This window comes from Pteropus medius, unplaced genomic scaffold (assembly GCF_902729225.1).
Source record: "Pteropus medius unplaced genomic scaffold, Ma_sr-lr_union100, whole genome shotgun sequence".
Lineage (NCBI taxonomy): Eukaryota > Metazoa > Chordata > Mammalia > Chiroptera > Pteropodidae > Pteropus > Pteropus medius.
In genome coordinates, this window is record NW_024344378.1 from 54747195 (window position 1) to 54763809 (window position 16615).

Here is a 16615-nt window from a genome sequence, read left to right on the forward strand (position 1 = left end):
CCTGGTTTTGTCCAATTCCCTCATTTTTAGATGAGAAGCTGAGACCTCAAAAGGGAAAATGTATTGAAAAAATAATTCAGAAAATTAGTGTCAGATATAAGTTTTAACCAATGTCTTTTGAGTAAGTCAATCCAAATTACACTACATCCATGTGTACTATGAAAGAAATAAAGATAATTAGAGATATGAACAAACCGCTCCTCTCTTTTCTCTCCCCAAGTAGATTGTGTTGATACTGTGGTCCATTTCTGAAGGTGATTAATCCAAGACTTACTATGATTAATACATTTATTTAAAAGAGGGAAAAGCCCATTCTTATATGTGATAAATTCATCTGAAAGGGATGCTGTATCACCACCATGTCCCAGCTGCAATTTGAGCCAAGTGTTCACAACATAAGTAGTAAAGTCCAAGGCAAGCAATAGGAAAAGGACTTGTGTAAAATCATTGACTGGCTAGGTGGAAATCAAGGAAAGTCCTACAGGTAAATTTAGTCAAAAAAGTCAAACCGATTAGAGGTGAGATAGTTTTAGATTTGGAGGGATGTTAATTGTACATACATCCTTTGTGGTGTCCTCAAAGGTATGCAAGAGAAACCAGCCTACTTTGGCCAAAAGACTGACATTCAGGCTCCAGAGTTACAGTAGTTGACATAGTATGTTATCTTGTTTAACAAATTGGATCCAGGACCATCTTATTTCCTCTCAGTATTAACAACTTTTAACATTAAGGGCGACCAGAGAAAACCATGCCAAGGAGCTCATGGAATTCTCTTCACCTCAGAGATACCACAATGTCCTTTTGGGCTTCCACATCTGGATGAGATAAACTCCAGAGCAAAACATTTTAAATATATTATTCCCAGCTGCTTGTTTTAATCATAGGTGAGAAAAATCAGGCCTTTTAGCCCTATCATATAGTCTCACATTGGGATCATCGCATTCATCAAAGCTATAGATTTCAGATATGAAGATATCAAAGGGAATTTGTAGGCCCCTTGGCAGAACCAATAGCATATTGTGTCTAGTGGATCTGCCAATAGGTGACAGATAAGTCCAGTGTCTAGTCCTGGCATTTACTCTTTTTCTTGCTTGGGCTCTAGCAGATGTCATGTACTTCTCTAAAATGATGTGGTAGAAACACTACTGATTTGGGATCAAATGGATTTGGGTTTAATTCTAGCTTTGACACACTGTGTGACTTTGCTCAAGTGTACTAATCTCTCGGAACTTCTGTTTTCTCATTTTTACAATGTGGAAAATACTTCATAGGGTTGCTTTAAATGTAAATAAATTAATGTAACTAATGAAACTAAATAATGAGTATGTATAAGAAAAAGTCTCACCTATGTCATGTGCTCGATAATGTCTATGCTCTTCCACCTACAAGGCAAGATCATGCCTCTTTCATCAATGTCCTCACTAATTGATAGAATGGAAAATATTCCATAAATGTTAGCAAATTTGCTATCTCTATATCCAACATTGATACAGTCATTTGAACTTGGGAGGTTTTTAACTTTCATCTTCCTGAATCTCTTACTTATTATAGAATCAGTTGTTTGGAGTTTTACCTTAGACTCTAATCGATCAAACCACTGGACATAATTATTCTATATATGGCCAGGGTATTTGTTGTCATTGAATATTAAGGTTGCCAATTTATAAAAACACAATGTAGATTTTTGGTATAAATCAGAAATCATCTTATAGTTTCCAGGACAAACAAGCAATAGCAAAAACAGATGGCTTACAAAAATAAAGGGGAGAAACTTTTTTCATTAACAATCTTCTGTAGGCTTTGAAAAAAGACCAGGATTTACCCTGTCATAGAGTCTCACATCCTGAGAGTCTCATTTATCAAAGTTATGGATTTTCAATATGAAGATATCAAAAAGAATTTGCAGGCTCCTCAGTAGAAGCCAACGGTTTATTATTTAGTCATATGTACATTATGATAGAACACGTCAGTCCAGCTTTAAGAGAAGCAGATCTGAAAGGCTGCTGAGCTAACATCCTACCAAGACCTGGAGTGCCTGAGACCTGGAATCTTTCCATCCCTCCCACCAAACTCCCCCAAACCCCAGTCCTATCTAATAGTAGCCTGGAGTATAGGATCTCCTTTCTGATAACTATGGACCTTTGACATTTCTTTTGTATTAATCTCTTATTATTATAATACTTTTAAAAACAAGGAAGGGTGATTTTAACTACAAAAAAAATTAGGCTAGATTTAAGATTCATTGTCTCGTCTTTATCCCTTAACTTTGGGAGTCACAATGAGTAAATCAATTAAGTTATCTGACCTAGAGCAATTCACTTTTCTGAACCTCAGTTCCTTCAAATGTAAAAAATGGGAGTAGACTAGATAAACTCTTTAGAGTTGGGCCAGTACTAAGGCCTTTTATGATTTATTCTCTTCATCTTTCACAACTCCACATTTTTCAGATATAACCAATTCATTTATCTACAGAAGCAAACACAGCTTCTAGCTAAGGACAAACAGCTGAGGGCAGGCATAAAAAGACAAGTGTGTGATCATTTTCTCTTGGCATCATCTAGTCAGTCATGTATAAAGAAATTCCACCTACCACATTTTCAGAACTCAGATATCCAGTATGCCTTTCCATACTTCAGTACCTCCCTTCAGTAATTTCATTCTCTGCTATGAAATTCTGGTTTTATTCACTCTTCCATTTTCACTTAGATTGGCCACAACTCTTTGTGTACCCTACCCCCACTCTTTACTCCAGGTTGTGTTTAAAAACTATTTGAAAGCTCTGAATTTACTTTTTAGGAACAGCTGTTCTGAGTCAAGGTCGTTTCTGTTCCACAGCAGTGATTTAGCTCAAACTAACTTTTCTTCCTACAATTATGGACTTAATGCAGTCAGCCTGTGGGATCTGTGTCTGACAGGGGAAAGTACGTGGACATAACAAGGAGAGGATATGGAACAAGCCCACATCTCCTGGATGACAGGTCTCCCCAAGAGAGCCTTCTTCAACAGGAGCTAGCCAAGCCTAGCCTTTCTATTGACAGATGCTCCTGCTTCCAGCCATGTGTCTCCCGACATGTTGTTTATAAAAGCCCTGCGAAGTAGCTTTGGGGCCTCATTTCTCTGAAGATCTCCAGGGAAGTCAACTTTCTTGGTGATTACCTATTTATGCCCTACTTTAAGGCTCTCAGAGGCTCCCTATCACTAAAGAATACAGTAGTCCCCCTTATCCATGGGGGATATGTTCCAAGACCCCCAGTAGATGCCTGAAACCCCAGATAGTATCAAACCCTATATATACTGGGGTTTTTTATACATGCATTCCTATTTATGATGGTTTAATTTATTAATTAGGCACAGTAATAAATTAACAACAATAACTAACAAAATAGAACAATTATAACAATATATTATAATAAAAATTATGTAAATGTACCCCTCCCCCTTTACAACCAAGTTGATAACTGAGATAGCTACTAAGTCACTGATGGTGGGGAGTGTATACAGTGTATACACTGGATAAAGGGATGGTTCAGATCCTGAGAGGGACAAAGCGAGATGATGTGAGATTTCATCATGCTACTCAGAATAGTGCACAATTTCAAACTTATAAATTATTTATTTCTGGATTTTTCATTTACTATTTTCAGGTGTTGGTTGACCTCATTTAACTGAAACCATGGAAGGTAAAACTGGAGATGAGGGGGAACTACTATCATATGTTAACTTTTTAGCATAATCCACAAAACTAGTGTTCTCATCTGTAAAATGGGGATAACAATATCTTACAGGGTTGTTCTGAAAATTAAATAATCTATCAGTATGCTTAGGTTATTACTTGGTGAGCTGGGGTACTCAAGAATTACCTGTTTTCTTCTCTTTTCTACTTCCTGATCTGGCCTTTATTTTATAGGCTTATTTTGTACTATTCTCATCCCTCAATAAGTTATCCAAACTACTTGAATTCTTTAAACATTTTCAAATTTTGTGTCTTTTTCATACAGTCTATCATAAAACTTATGCTGCCTTTTTCTTCTTGGGGGGAAAAAAAAACCTCACACCTCAGCAGTGACGCCCTCCCTCACACTTCTTCTCTCTCAAAGAACAGATACTCACCACACCCCTTCCAGGCCACCACTGCTTCCGATACAGTTCCACTGCTGTACTTAGCATTTTGCCATTAATGATAATGATGATAATAACCATCATTTCTTAAGTGCCTATTATTTACCACAAACTGAATTGTCTATTTTATAAATATCCTCACTCTTCAAAATTATCTTACCATTTTAGATGAGGAAAATGAAGTTGAAAAGAGATTATGCTGCCATAAAATTTAGTCTTGTTTGTCTTCTTTACTACAGTGCACTTAAATAATTGTGTGAGAGAGCTGGCCCTCAATAAATGACTACTAAACAAAGATATGAATGATGCAGAAAAGTCTCTTCTTTGACCCTTCATTCTTTTCTTACCCATATCATGGGCTTCTCTCTTCCTTCAAAGACATATTTCTTTAACCTAGTTGTGTTTCAGTGCATACCACATTAGAATTACAAAAGAATTTGATACATCATTCAAGCAAAACATTTTTTGTTTTATAGATGTGGAAATAGCCTTGGATAAAATGTGCAAATAGCCTTGGAGATATTCAAACTTTTCCTGAGGTCAAAAGTGAAGTAGTGAGGGAACTAGAATTCCAATGACACACACTCTGTTTTCAGGCAGGTGTTCTTTGCACAGCACTGTTTAACAGGGTTGGGGAAGTGATCGACTCATTTTCAAATCTGTATAAAAATTTTAACACAACATAGACATCATTGCCTCTGTGAAGCTGTCTGTTGAAAGCTGATCTAAATCAGATTGGCCATTTATAGTTCAAATCTTTGTTAAATATTGGCCTCTTGCCCAAAATTAGAGGTGGGTAGAAACTATATGTCTGTTCTCTCTACAAGTTCAGCTGGGTGGTATACAATGAAAGCCAATTTCAAACCAAATACTGCCAAGCAAAGGGACATTTATGACCTAAGCAGGCATATAACAATATTACTACTAATTCCTGAAAGCTTGCTGAATTTCTGACTCTTTGTTGAACACAGAGACTTGACATGAAGCCAGTGAATGAAAGCTTGTATAAAAAAAGGCTCACCCCAAGGCAAATGCAACAGATACTTTGATAACACAATCACTGTTATTGTTGTAATGTTTAGTAGCAGAATCTTCTGTTAACTGGGGAGACACAGGACCAAATATAATTCTAGTTCTAAGGCACTAGTGTAAGTGGTTGAGGTACCTGGTTTACCAAATTCTTATTCACTAATTATGCAAAAATATACATGCACACATTATTCTAGCCATATAGCCAAGCACATATATTTACCACTATCAATTTTGACTAATAAAAATACTTCTAGTGTGTATTATGTAATTGGCAACCCCCCTTGAGCATATTCTGATATTGATATTTGAAATGCACACCTCTAGAGTGCAAATCACTCTGGGTAGAAGTTAGCTCACCACAACTAAAACCTGAACTTCTCATTAGAAACCTTTGGGTGTTAACCGATCTTCCTAGGGTATAAGTTACATTGATTTACATATACATGTTTTAACTTATCCATAGACAATATAACACTACCTCTTTTGTGACTCTGCCGCAACCTTCTTGCCTCTCTGTTAGAACCTTCAGTGCATAGAGTAGTTGTTATAGGTAATGTGTCTGCCTCTGTCACCAGAAGCTTTAGTTATTTTTATCCTCCTAAGCATCCATCTTGTACCACGACTGTCAAAAAGTGAATATGCAATGTTATCTTTGAATAAATGACTGAAATAGTGAATGATACAATAATAATAATAAAATTAGAATAAGCAGCTTTAGAAATGACTGCTTGCATTAGTCATCTCAGGTTGCTATAACAAAATATCATAGACTGGGTGGCTTAAACAACAGACATTTATTTCTCACAGTTCTAGAGGCTGGAAGTCCAAGCTCAGGGTGTTGACAGATGCAGTTCCTGATGAGAACCCTCTTCCTGACTTACAGATGGGTGCCTTCTCTTGGTCTTCACATGGCAGAGAGAGAGAGAGGGCGCTTTGGTCTCCCTTTCTTTTATAAGGACACTAATCCCATCATGGGCCCCACTCATGACCTCATTGAAACCTTATTAACTCTCAAAGTCCCCACCTCCAAAAACTATCACATTAAGGGATAGGGGCTTTAACATCTAAATTTTGGGGTGACACAAACATTATGTCCATAACACCACTCTAGTCAGCTGCCTCCACTGTCATCATTCTCACGAAAACCAAAGCAAAAATGGTAAGAAAGGTACTCTCCTCTCTTAGAAACAATCCATGACACAGAACTGGATGAGAAAACTAGAGTTGTGTATTAAATTAGATTCCACTTGTATCTGACCTTCTCTTCCATCAGAGGTAGTGCTTTAAGGTAGGCTGATCTCACTAGAGAAGGTAGAATCTTTGTGGTCAACTGTAACATGCTGGGGGTTGTGCAGGTGCAGAAAGGATGTCAGCTTAGTAGAAAGTTTAGTCATCCCAAACCAGTTTTGCCCATACATATTCTGCTTTACTTATAGAGGCTTGATTCTACTTCCACCCAACATAGAAACTGGCCTTCAGAGTTTACTGCATATCCTGACATGAAGGATTCTTATCATCTAATTTGCATTCTAATAGGTGCACAATTGATTCACAAAACCCTGGTTGCTTAACTGGACAAATGAATCATTTGCTTTCCAAATTACAGGGAGCTGTAAGGTCAGAAAGCCTGGGTAACCACAGACCCTCTCCCTCAGCAACTTAGAGGAATACAAACAAGCAGCCTCTGGCTTTGGAAGCCATTTCCATCTGAGTGGTCAGTGCCATCCTCCTTTTACAACACTCAGGGGATCAGGGTATTAGCATGACCAAGCCAGCATATGGTGCCCATCTTATTAACTTAATCATGAACTCCGGCAAGCTGTTTTCAAGATAATTTGGGCCACAGTGAATAGTCATCCATCTTCCCAGCCCCAGCTCGGCTCTGGAAAGGATAATACATACACATCTCCTTTATCCAACAGACTCCAAAGATCCAAAGAAATTTTGCTAATGTTTTGAAATATCTGCAAAACCTCTCTGTAAATAACACCCAGGCCACACTGAGCAGATTGAAGCCAGGAAGCTCAGTTCCATATGACAGCTTTTCCACAGTTGTTATTTTTGAAGTTGGAAAGGAAGAAAGACCCCCGAACAGAAGATTCACAGTAGTCTTAACTTACTTTTTATTATGGCTGTTTTACGGAAGCTTACTTTTTATATTTTTGAAAGATAAAGTGAATACGGCTTCTCTATTTAGAATCCTCTTTCTTGCCCAGTGACAAGTTTAAAAAATATATATATTAAAGATAATGATAAAAGCAGGCCTTAATTTACAAACACACATGGGACTTGGTCTCTGCTTAGGCAAGGACCTCCCTCCCTGACCTCGATCCCTGTTTCTACGATCCTTCCAACCATGAAGATAAAGGTTTGCAGGAGATTCTTGAGCGAAAGTGTCTTGGAAAACATCTAGTCTGAAAAGTGAGAAATATATTAGAGATATAGCTTTATGATTAAATGAGAGACTTCATTCAACCATCAGAAGATGTATTTGTGACTGATTCCTAAAAATAAAAAGAAAGATGAATAAGGACATTTTACCACCTACAGGTAGAGGATAAATGGGAATACAGAGGGAAAAAAACTAATATTAAATATCTATTTATGGAAATAAATAAAGACCACCCAAGTGAGAAGAAGTAAAGCCTATTTATTCAGAGCTTATTAAAGCAAAGGAGTCAGCTACTACCACTTATGTTTGGTAAACACGCAAAAGCAGCCAGAGGAGTGGGAAAGCTTTATAGTGAGAAAAAAGGCAGGCTTCAGAAAGCTTTATAGTGAGAAAAAAGACAAGGCTATGTCTTGATTGGAAGCTGTTGGTGTGGAAGCTGGAGATGACTAACTAGAAGCAGGTGAATCCTATGTGATTGGTTTGGAAAGCATAGTTGGCATTCTTTGGTTTGTCCTGAGTTGGAAGCAGAGACAAAAATTAGGGAAGCTTGAAGCCCTGTTCCTACTAGACCAATTGCTGCAGAGGCTTTGGTTTGGCTTTCTGGACTGGTTGACAAAGAGGTTGTGGGTCAGAGTTCTACTGTCTTATATTTTATTCACTTGTCATGTCATATCCAGTGTCATAACATTTTCTATTTGTACATATAATTTCTCACACCAAGTGCCAAGTACCATAATTTTATTTAATCTTCACGATAATCCTATAAAAAGACATTGTTTCACTGTCTCACAAAAGAAGAAACTAAGGCAAGTCATTCAAGTTTACAGAGCTAGTAAGTGGCAGGACGAAGTCTTGAATGTTGGGAAGTCTGACTCAGAAGACCGCCCTCTTTCTGCCATCCCTTGTAGCCTCATTGTCTGAGGTGGAGATGTGCACTCCTGGTGGAAAGTATTGGAAGTACCTGCAAAGATCAGGGAGTTTCAAGATATAACTAGTTTTTCTGTTTCTATAATGTCTCGATCGGCTTCAGTATGGACTTTGCTTCCATCAGCTAATAACTGGAGACTATCCTCTAAAGTTTACACTAAGGCATCTGATTCTAAATTATAAGGAACCCCTAGCCAAGAAAGGGCTGGCTGTCTGAGGTCATTATATCAAAATACCTATGCCATTAAAACATTTTTTTACTTAAACTTTTATAACCAAATCATGCTTTAAGTTGCATTCAGAGAACACAACATTAAAAAATGGTAAACCTTACTCCAGGTTAAGGGAATTTAAAGTGAATGTTCTAATTGTATATCTGGAGGACTAAGGAATACACCTCAAAGATATGCAAAACATTGTGCTTATCAATTTGGGTGCATTTTCCCCAAGTAAGGTGTTGACACTTTCATAAGATTTGACAAAGTTTATTAATCTCCAAAAATAAAACCGTTAGCATCTGTAATTTAAAAACAACAAAAGCACTCCTCTGTAGTGATATGCAGTCAAGATTGAGAACTGCTGCTCCAAAGAGCAGAAATCCATTTTAAATATGGTTAAGTTTGCCTTATCTCTGCCATCTTTGTTTATATTTTGAATGCTGTAAGTGTATCCACCTCCAAAATTCCCACAAGAGAGCACCAGCTATGTACTGTTGTAGCTCTTTTTCTGCCTTCTGTTTGTGTTTCATCTGGTCCTAGATATCTGGAAGAATTTACAGCTTCACGGTTTACTTTAAATCCCAGAACATCTGGAGGTAAAAAGGAGCCCTGAAATTCCAACTAAAATAATAATAGCTAGGAAAACTTAGACAAGTCATTTTTCTCTTTTGAATCTTGGTTTTAACATTCTTAAAGAGATTGGCTAAATAAAGGATTTTTGAGGATGATCTGATTAACGCTAGATTTGGGGTACATGTCGCCCCAGTTGCAGAAAGGCACTCTTACTCCGGCATCAATTAGAACAAAATCACATTTATTGGTCTTACATATTTAATTTTCTGGTAAGATTCTTTTGAAAATGGTTAATAGTGCAAATAAAAATTTGAAAACTATTAAACAAAATGAGCTTTGAGTATTTCAACTCTAGGAAATATTAAATTTTATAGGTACCTTTTCTTTAGTGTCACTCATGAAATATTAGATGAGAGACTTTCCCAGAAAAGAATATGTGTGATATGCTCATCTATCCATACTCCTCCAATTGGTTTGCACAACTAACCTGTTCCTATAATAAAGAAAGAAAAGTTGACAGATTCTGTCGCTGGATTCTTTTGATTTAACAACTGTCATAACTGGGTCTCATAAGCAGAACTTGTCCCAAATTAGAGAAAGCAAATTATGTCTTTTATGAATTTATTTCCTTTTTCCACATACTCCCAATCACGAGAACTGCTTGCCCTCTCAATGTGAAAACTCAGTTGGATGATGTAAATTTCTGAGAGGGGTTAGGGAATCTGTGCCCCACCCTTCCAAACCCATCACTTTCACATTGTTTCTACAGCTGCCTTAACCTTCCCTATGGACACTTTATGTCTTTAAGGTTACTGTTATGATTTTATCTTGATGTTTTGACACTAGCCTTGGGAGTTTCTGACTACAGTTCTTTTTAACGCATCTTAATTTCCTTTACAAGAAAAATGTTTTCTATATGAACATTAAACACTGGTCTTCCTTGGAACTCTGCCGTGAACTATCCCTGGTCTCTTGTCCAACCTTCTTTTTTCTTTTATAAAATGCTTTATTGAGATATAATTCAAATGTCATACAGTTCACTTAAAGTTTAAAATTCAGAGGTTTATAGTATATTCAAAAATATATGCAACCATCATTACATCACCACATATAATTTTAGAACATTTTCATCACTTGAAAAAAAAAATTCTGTACCCCTTTAGCTATAACCCTCACCCCTACCACCAACCTTATTCCTAAGAAATCACTAATCTACTTAATATCTCTATAGATTTCCCTATTCTGGACATTATATTAATAGAACCATGTAATATGTAGTCTCCTGTGACTTCTTCCTTTCACTTAACATAATGTTTTCAAAGTTCATCCAAGTCATAGCATGTATCATTTCTAGATTCCTTTTTTTATGGCCAAATAATATCCCATCGTATTTATGTACCACATTTGTTTATTCATAATTTAGGTGATGACCACTTGGATTATTTCTAACTTTCAGCTATTATGAACAATACTGCTATGAACATCTGAGTACATGTTTTTGTGTGAATATGTTTTCATTTATCATGGGTATATACGTAGGAGTGCAATTGCTAGGTCCTGTGGTAACTCTATGTTTAATAAATTGACTGTTTAATAGCTGGATTATTTTCCAAAGTGGCTGCACCATTTTACATTCCCAAAAGCAGTGTATGAGGGTTCCAATATATATATATATATATATACACACACACATATATATATTGTATTGTGTGTTCAGTGCCCATAGTTAGATTTCTTTCTGTCACCGCATATTTGACTCCTTTTATCCCAACTATCTTCCTGACTCAAACCTCTGGTAACTAGTAGTCTATTGTCAATGTCCACGAGTCTCTGTTTGTTTGTCATGTTTGTTTGTTGCTTTCAGGTTTATATCCCACATATAAGTAATATTATGTGGTTTTCAACTTTTTCTATCCGGCTTATTTTACTTAGCATGATTATCTCAAGGTCCATCCATGTTGTTGCAAGTGACAGTATTTCACCTCTTCTTATGGCTGAGTAATATTCCATTGTATATATATGTACCACAGCTTTTTTATCCAATCATCTATTGTAGAATGCTTTGATTGTGTCCATGTCCTGGCCACCGTGAATAAAGCTGCTATGAACATCGGTGCGCAGATATCTTTTTAGATATATGTTTTCAAGTCTTTGAGGTAAATACCCAGTAGAGGAATTGCTGGATCATATGGTAGATCAATTCTTAGTTTTTGAGGAAACTCCAAACTGTTTTCCATAGTGGCTGTGCCAATTTGCCCTCCCACCATCAATGTATGAAGGTTCCTTTTTCTCCACATCCTCTCCAACACTTTTATTACTTGTCCTATTGATTATTCGAACAGCTATTTGAACAGGTATGAGATGGTCTGTCATTGTGATTTTGATGTGCATTTCCCTAATAGCTAGCAATGTTGAGCATCTTTTCATATGTTTGTTGGCCATTTGTATGTCTTCTTGGGAGAAGTGTCTTTTCAGGTCCTCTGCTCATTTTTTGATACGATTTTTTGTTTGTTTGTTTTGTTATTCAGCCAACCCTTGGTTGACTTCACATATTGCAAGGACCTTGTCAGCTTATAATTTCTTATTTTTTTTTTACACCTACAGCATCTGGTCTTCCTAGGTGGTCTCCCATCTAAGTACTAACCAGGCCCAACCCTACTTAGCTTCCGAGATCAGATGGGATCGGGCTTGTTCAGGGTAGCATGGCCATAGACAAATTCCATTCATTTATTTTTACTTTTACTTGCCTTGCCTTTGAGGTCAAATTCATAAAATCCTCCTTAAGTCCAAGGTCCATGAATTTCGTCCCTATGTTTTCTTCTGTGCAATTTATTGTTTCAGGTCTTATAGTCAGGTACTTAATCCATTTGGAGTTAATTTTGGTGTGTGGTGATAGTGTAGTCTCATTCTTCTGCAGATGGCTTTCTAGTTTTTCTAGCACCATTTATGAAGAGGCTTTCCTTTCTCCATTGTATGTTTTTGGTCTTTTTTTTGAAAATTATTTGCCCATATAAACATAGGTTTACTTCTGGACTCTCGATTCTGTTCCACTGGTCTGTGTGTCTATTTTTCTGCCAATACCATGCCGTTTTGATTATTGTCACTTTATAGTATAATTTGAAGTCGGGCAGAGTGATGCCCCCAGCCTCATTCTTTTTTCTCAGGATGGCTCTGGCGACTTGGTGTCTTTTGTGCTTCCATACAAATCTAATGATTTTTGGTTCTATTTCTTTAAAAACTGCTGATGGGATTTTGATGGGGATTGTGTTAAATCTGTATAATGCTGTAGGCAATAAGATCATCTTAACTATGCTGATTTTTCCAATTCAAGAAAACGGAATATCTTTCTGTTTCTTTGTATCTTCATCAATTCTTTTTAATAGGATCTTATAGTTTTCATTATGTAGGTCCTTCACATGTTTCATTAGATTTATTCTTACGTACTTTATTCTTTGTGTTTCAATTGCAAAAAGAACATTTTTTTTCCACTTCTTTTTCTGACAATTCATTATTAGAGTACAGGAACACTATGGATTTTCAAACATTGATTTTATATCTAGAAAGTTTACTACATTTGTTTATTGTTTCTACTAGTATTCTGTGGAGTCTTTAGGATTTTTTAAAAAAGAGAATCATGTCATATGCAAATAGTGACAGAGTGACTTCTTCATTTCTTATTTGGATGCCTTTTTTATCTTCTTCTTGCCTGATAGCACTTGTTGGGACCCCCAATGTTATATTGAATAACAGGGGTGATAGTGGACAGCCTTGTCTTGTTCCTAATCTTAGAGGCAAGGTTTTTAGTTTTCACCATTAAGTATAATGTTGGCTGAGGGTACATCGTATATGGCCTTTATTATGTTCAGGTACATTTCTTCTAAACCAATTTTGTTAGGTATTTTGATCATAAATGGATACTGTATCTTGTCAAAGGTTTTTTTCTGCATCTCTTGATATGACCATATGATTCTTATTTTTAATTTGTTTATATGGTGTATCACATTAATTGATTTGTATATGTTGAACCATTCCTGTGCCCTGGGGATTAAGCCCGCTTGATCGTGATGTTTAATCTTTTTAATATGTTGCTGTATTCGGTTTGCTAGTATCTTATTTAAGATTTTTGCATCCATGTTCATGAGAGGTATTTGTCTATAGTATTATTTTTTTGTGTGTTGTCTTTACCAGGTTTTGGAGTCAGAGTAAAATTGGCCTCTTAAAACGAGTTAGGAAGTACCACCTCTTCTTTGATTTTTTGAGGAGAATAGGTATTAAATCTTCTTTGAATGTTTGGTAGAAGCTATCTAGTCCTGGACTTCTACTTTTTGGTAGGTATTTGATGATCGTTTCAATTTCCATACTGCTAATCAGTGTATTTAGATTTTCCAGTTCTTGATTCAGTCTAGGAAGGTTGTATCTTTCTCAGTACTTGTCCATTTCTTCTAGGTTATTAAATTTGTTATTATATCCTTTTTCATAGTATTCTTGTATGATTCTTTGTATTTCTGCAGTGTCTGTCATAATATCCCCTCTTTCATCCTTGATTTTGTTTATTCGTGTCCTTTCTCTTTTTTCTTCAGTGTGTCTAGCCAGGGCTTTGTCAATTTTATTAACCTTCTCAAAGAACCAGCTATTGCATTTATTTTTTTCTATCTTTTTTTTTGTTTTCTATTTCATTTATTTCTGCTCTAATTTTGATGATTTCTTTCCTTCTTCTGACTTTAGGCTTCATTTGTTCTTCCTTTTTTAGTTTTTTAAGATGAAGTGTGAGGTTGTTTATTTTGGCTCATTCTTGTTTTTGGAAGTAGGCCTATAATGATATGAACTTTTCTCTTATGACTGCATTTGTCATGTCCTAAAAGTTTCGATATGTTGTACTGTCATTATCATTCATTTCTATGTATCTCTCAATTTCTCTTTTTATTTCTATTTTTATTATACCCCAGTAATTCTTCAGCATGTTGCTTAATCTCCATGTATTTGTTCTTCCCTTTTTCTTTTTACAGTTGATCTCCAGCTTCAAAGCATTATGGTCAGAGAATATGGTTGGTATGATTTCAACCCTCTTATATTTTTACAGCTATCCCTGTGTCCCAGTATGTAGTCAACACTTGAGAATGTTCCATGTACACTAGAGAAGAATATATAAATGGCTGTTTTGGGATGAAAGGCTCTGTAAATGTCAATTATGTCCAGTTGGTATAACGTGTCATTTAAGGATGTTATTTCCTTAATTTTCTGTTTGGATGATCTGTCCATATCTAACAAGCGGGTATTTAGGTCCCATATTACAATAGTGTTTTGGTCTGTTTCTCCCTTTAGTTCTGTTAGTAATTGCTTTACATATTTCGGGGCTCCATGATTGGAAGCATAGATATTAATAAGTGTCACGTCTACTTGGTATATGATTCCCTTTATCATTATGAAGTGTCCCTCAGTATCTTTTTTACCTTTTTTATTTTAAAGTTTATTTCATCTGATATTAGTACCACTGCTCCTGCTTTCCTCAGAACACCGTTTGCTTGAAATATCATTTTCCACCCTTTCACTTTGAGTCTATATATGTCTTTGGAGCTGAGATATGTCTCCTGGAGGCAGTATATAGTTGGGTTTTGTTTATTTTGGTCCAATCTGCAACTCTGTGCCTTTTTATTGGTGAATTCAGTCCATTTACATTTAGGGTAATTATTGAAATATGAAGTCTTCATATAGCCTTTTTATCTTTTGCTTTCTGATAGCTCAGTGTTTCCATTGCATTTTTTGTCTTTGTATCTGTTTTTATTATTATTATTATTGTTATTATTTTGGTTCAGTTTTGTGGATTTTCCCTCTGGTCTTTGTTTTATGTTATATACTTCAGTTCTGAATCTTTGGCATGTGGTTGCCATTAGAAATATGTAAAGGATAATTATATATATATAGTCATCCATTTTCTTCTGTGCGTGCCTTATCTCCATTCCTCTTTGCAAATTTGGATCTTTGGTTTTTTGTTTTTGTTTTTGTTTTTAACACCTACAGCACCTGCTAGTTGCCTTACTCCTCGATATGTTTTTTTTGTTTGTTTGTTTGTTTTTTCATTTTGTTTTAGGCGAGCAGATTCTTTTCAGTATTTCCTGAATGCAGGCAATGTAATGGAGAATTTCCTCAGTTTTGCATATCTGGAAAGTTCTTTATTTCTTCTTCACATCTAAAGGAGAGTTTTGCTGGTTACATTATTCTTAGCTAGTAGTTCCTTTCATTTAAGAGTTTGAATATTTGATTTCACTCCTTTCTTGCTTATGAAGTTTATGTTGAGAAGTCCAATAATAATCTAATGAGTTTTCTTTTATAAGTTACGGTCTCCTCCCTGGCTGCCCTGAGAATTCTTTCTTTATCACTGATTTTTGATAATTTTAATACAATGTGTTTTGGAGAAGGCTTTTTTGGTTTGAGATAATTGGGTGTTCTGTTGACTTCTTGAATTACAATCTCGTCATTCCTTAGATTTAGGAAATTCTCATCAACTATTTGCTTAAAAATGCTTTCTGATGCCTGCTATTTTTCATCTCCTTGAGAATGCCCATTATTCTCACATTTTCTTTTTTCCTGTTAGTGTCAGCTAGGTCTTGTATTTCATTTTCATTATTTTTCATTCTTTGCTTTCTCTCTTCTTTCTTCTGAATTATTTATAGATTTTCTGCCTTTAATATCTCTGATCTTATCCTCCATTGGATTGACTCTATTTCCCAAGCTTACTATTTCATTCTTCATCTCTTTTAGTGTGTTCTTCATCTCCAGAATTTCTATTTGATTCTTTTTAAGGATTTCAATCTCTTTGCTAAAAAACTCATTCTGCTGACCTAGTTGTTTTTTTCAGTTCTTGGAATTGTTGATATGAATTATTTTGAATCTCATTAAGTGTTTTTTAGAAGTGCCATTCTGAATTCTCTGTCATTTTAGTCACATATTTCTATGTCTTTAAGCTTATTTTCTGGAGATTTTTCTCTTTCTTTCTGAGATGCCTTGTCTCCTTGGTTGTTCATTGTGTTTAATGGACTATTTCTCAACCTGAGAATTAGTGGAAGTGTATTCTGCTTCCCACCCACCTCCCCTCACACTCACCGGCCCCAGAATGAAACTTTATTATATAAAGGTCTTTCTTTAGCCTGGTGCTAAGAAGGCATTTTCTTTAGGTTTCCAGTAGGTGGCGTCTCAGCCTCTTGGATCCCTGTTTTATATAAATGTTAAATAATGTCTTTTTCTTTCTTATAAATATTCAATCACACTCGCTACCCTCAGTCTCAGTCCTTGTCAGTGTTAGTGATAGTTTCAGTATCATTTACTCAGATTCTTCCCCTAGAGCTCCATGGAGCTC

General features: G+C 35.9%; 1 pseudogene; it reads right to left on the reverse strand.

Moving 5' to 3' along the window:
• Positions 1–11856: 11856 nt before the first annotated feature.
• Positions 11857–11975, reverse strand: LOC120609799 (uncharacterized; annotated as a pseudogene).
• Positions 11976–16615: the final 4640 nt, after the last annotated feature.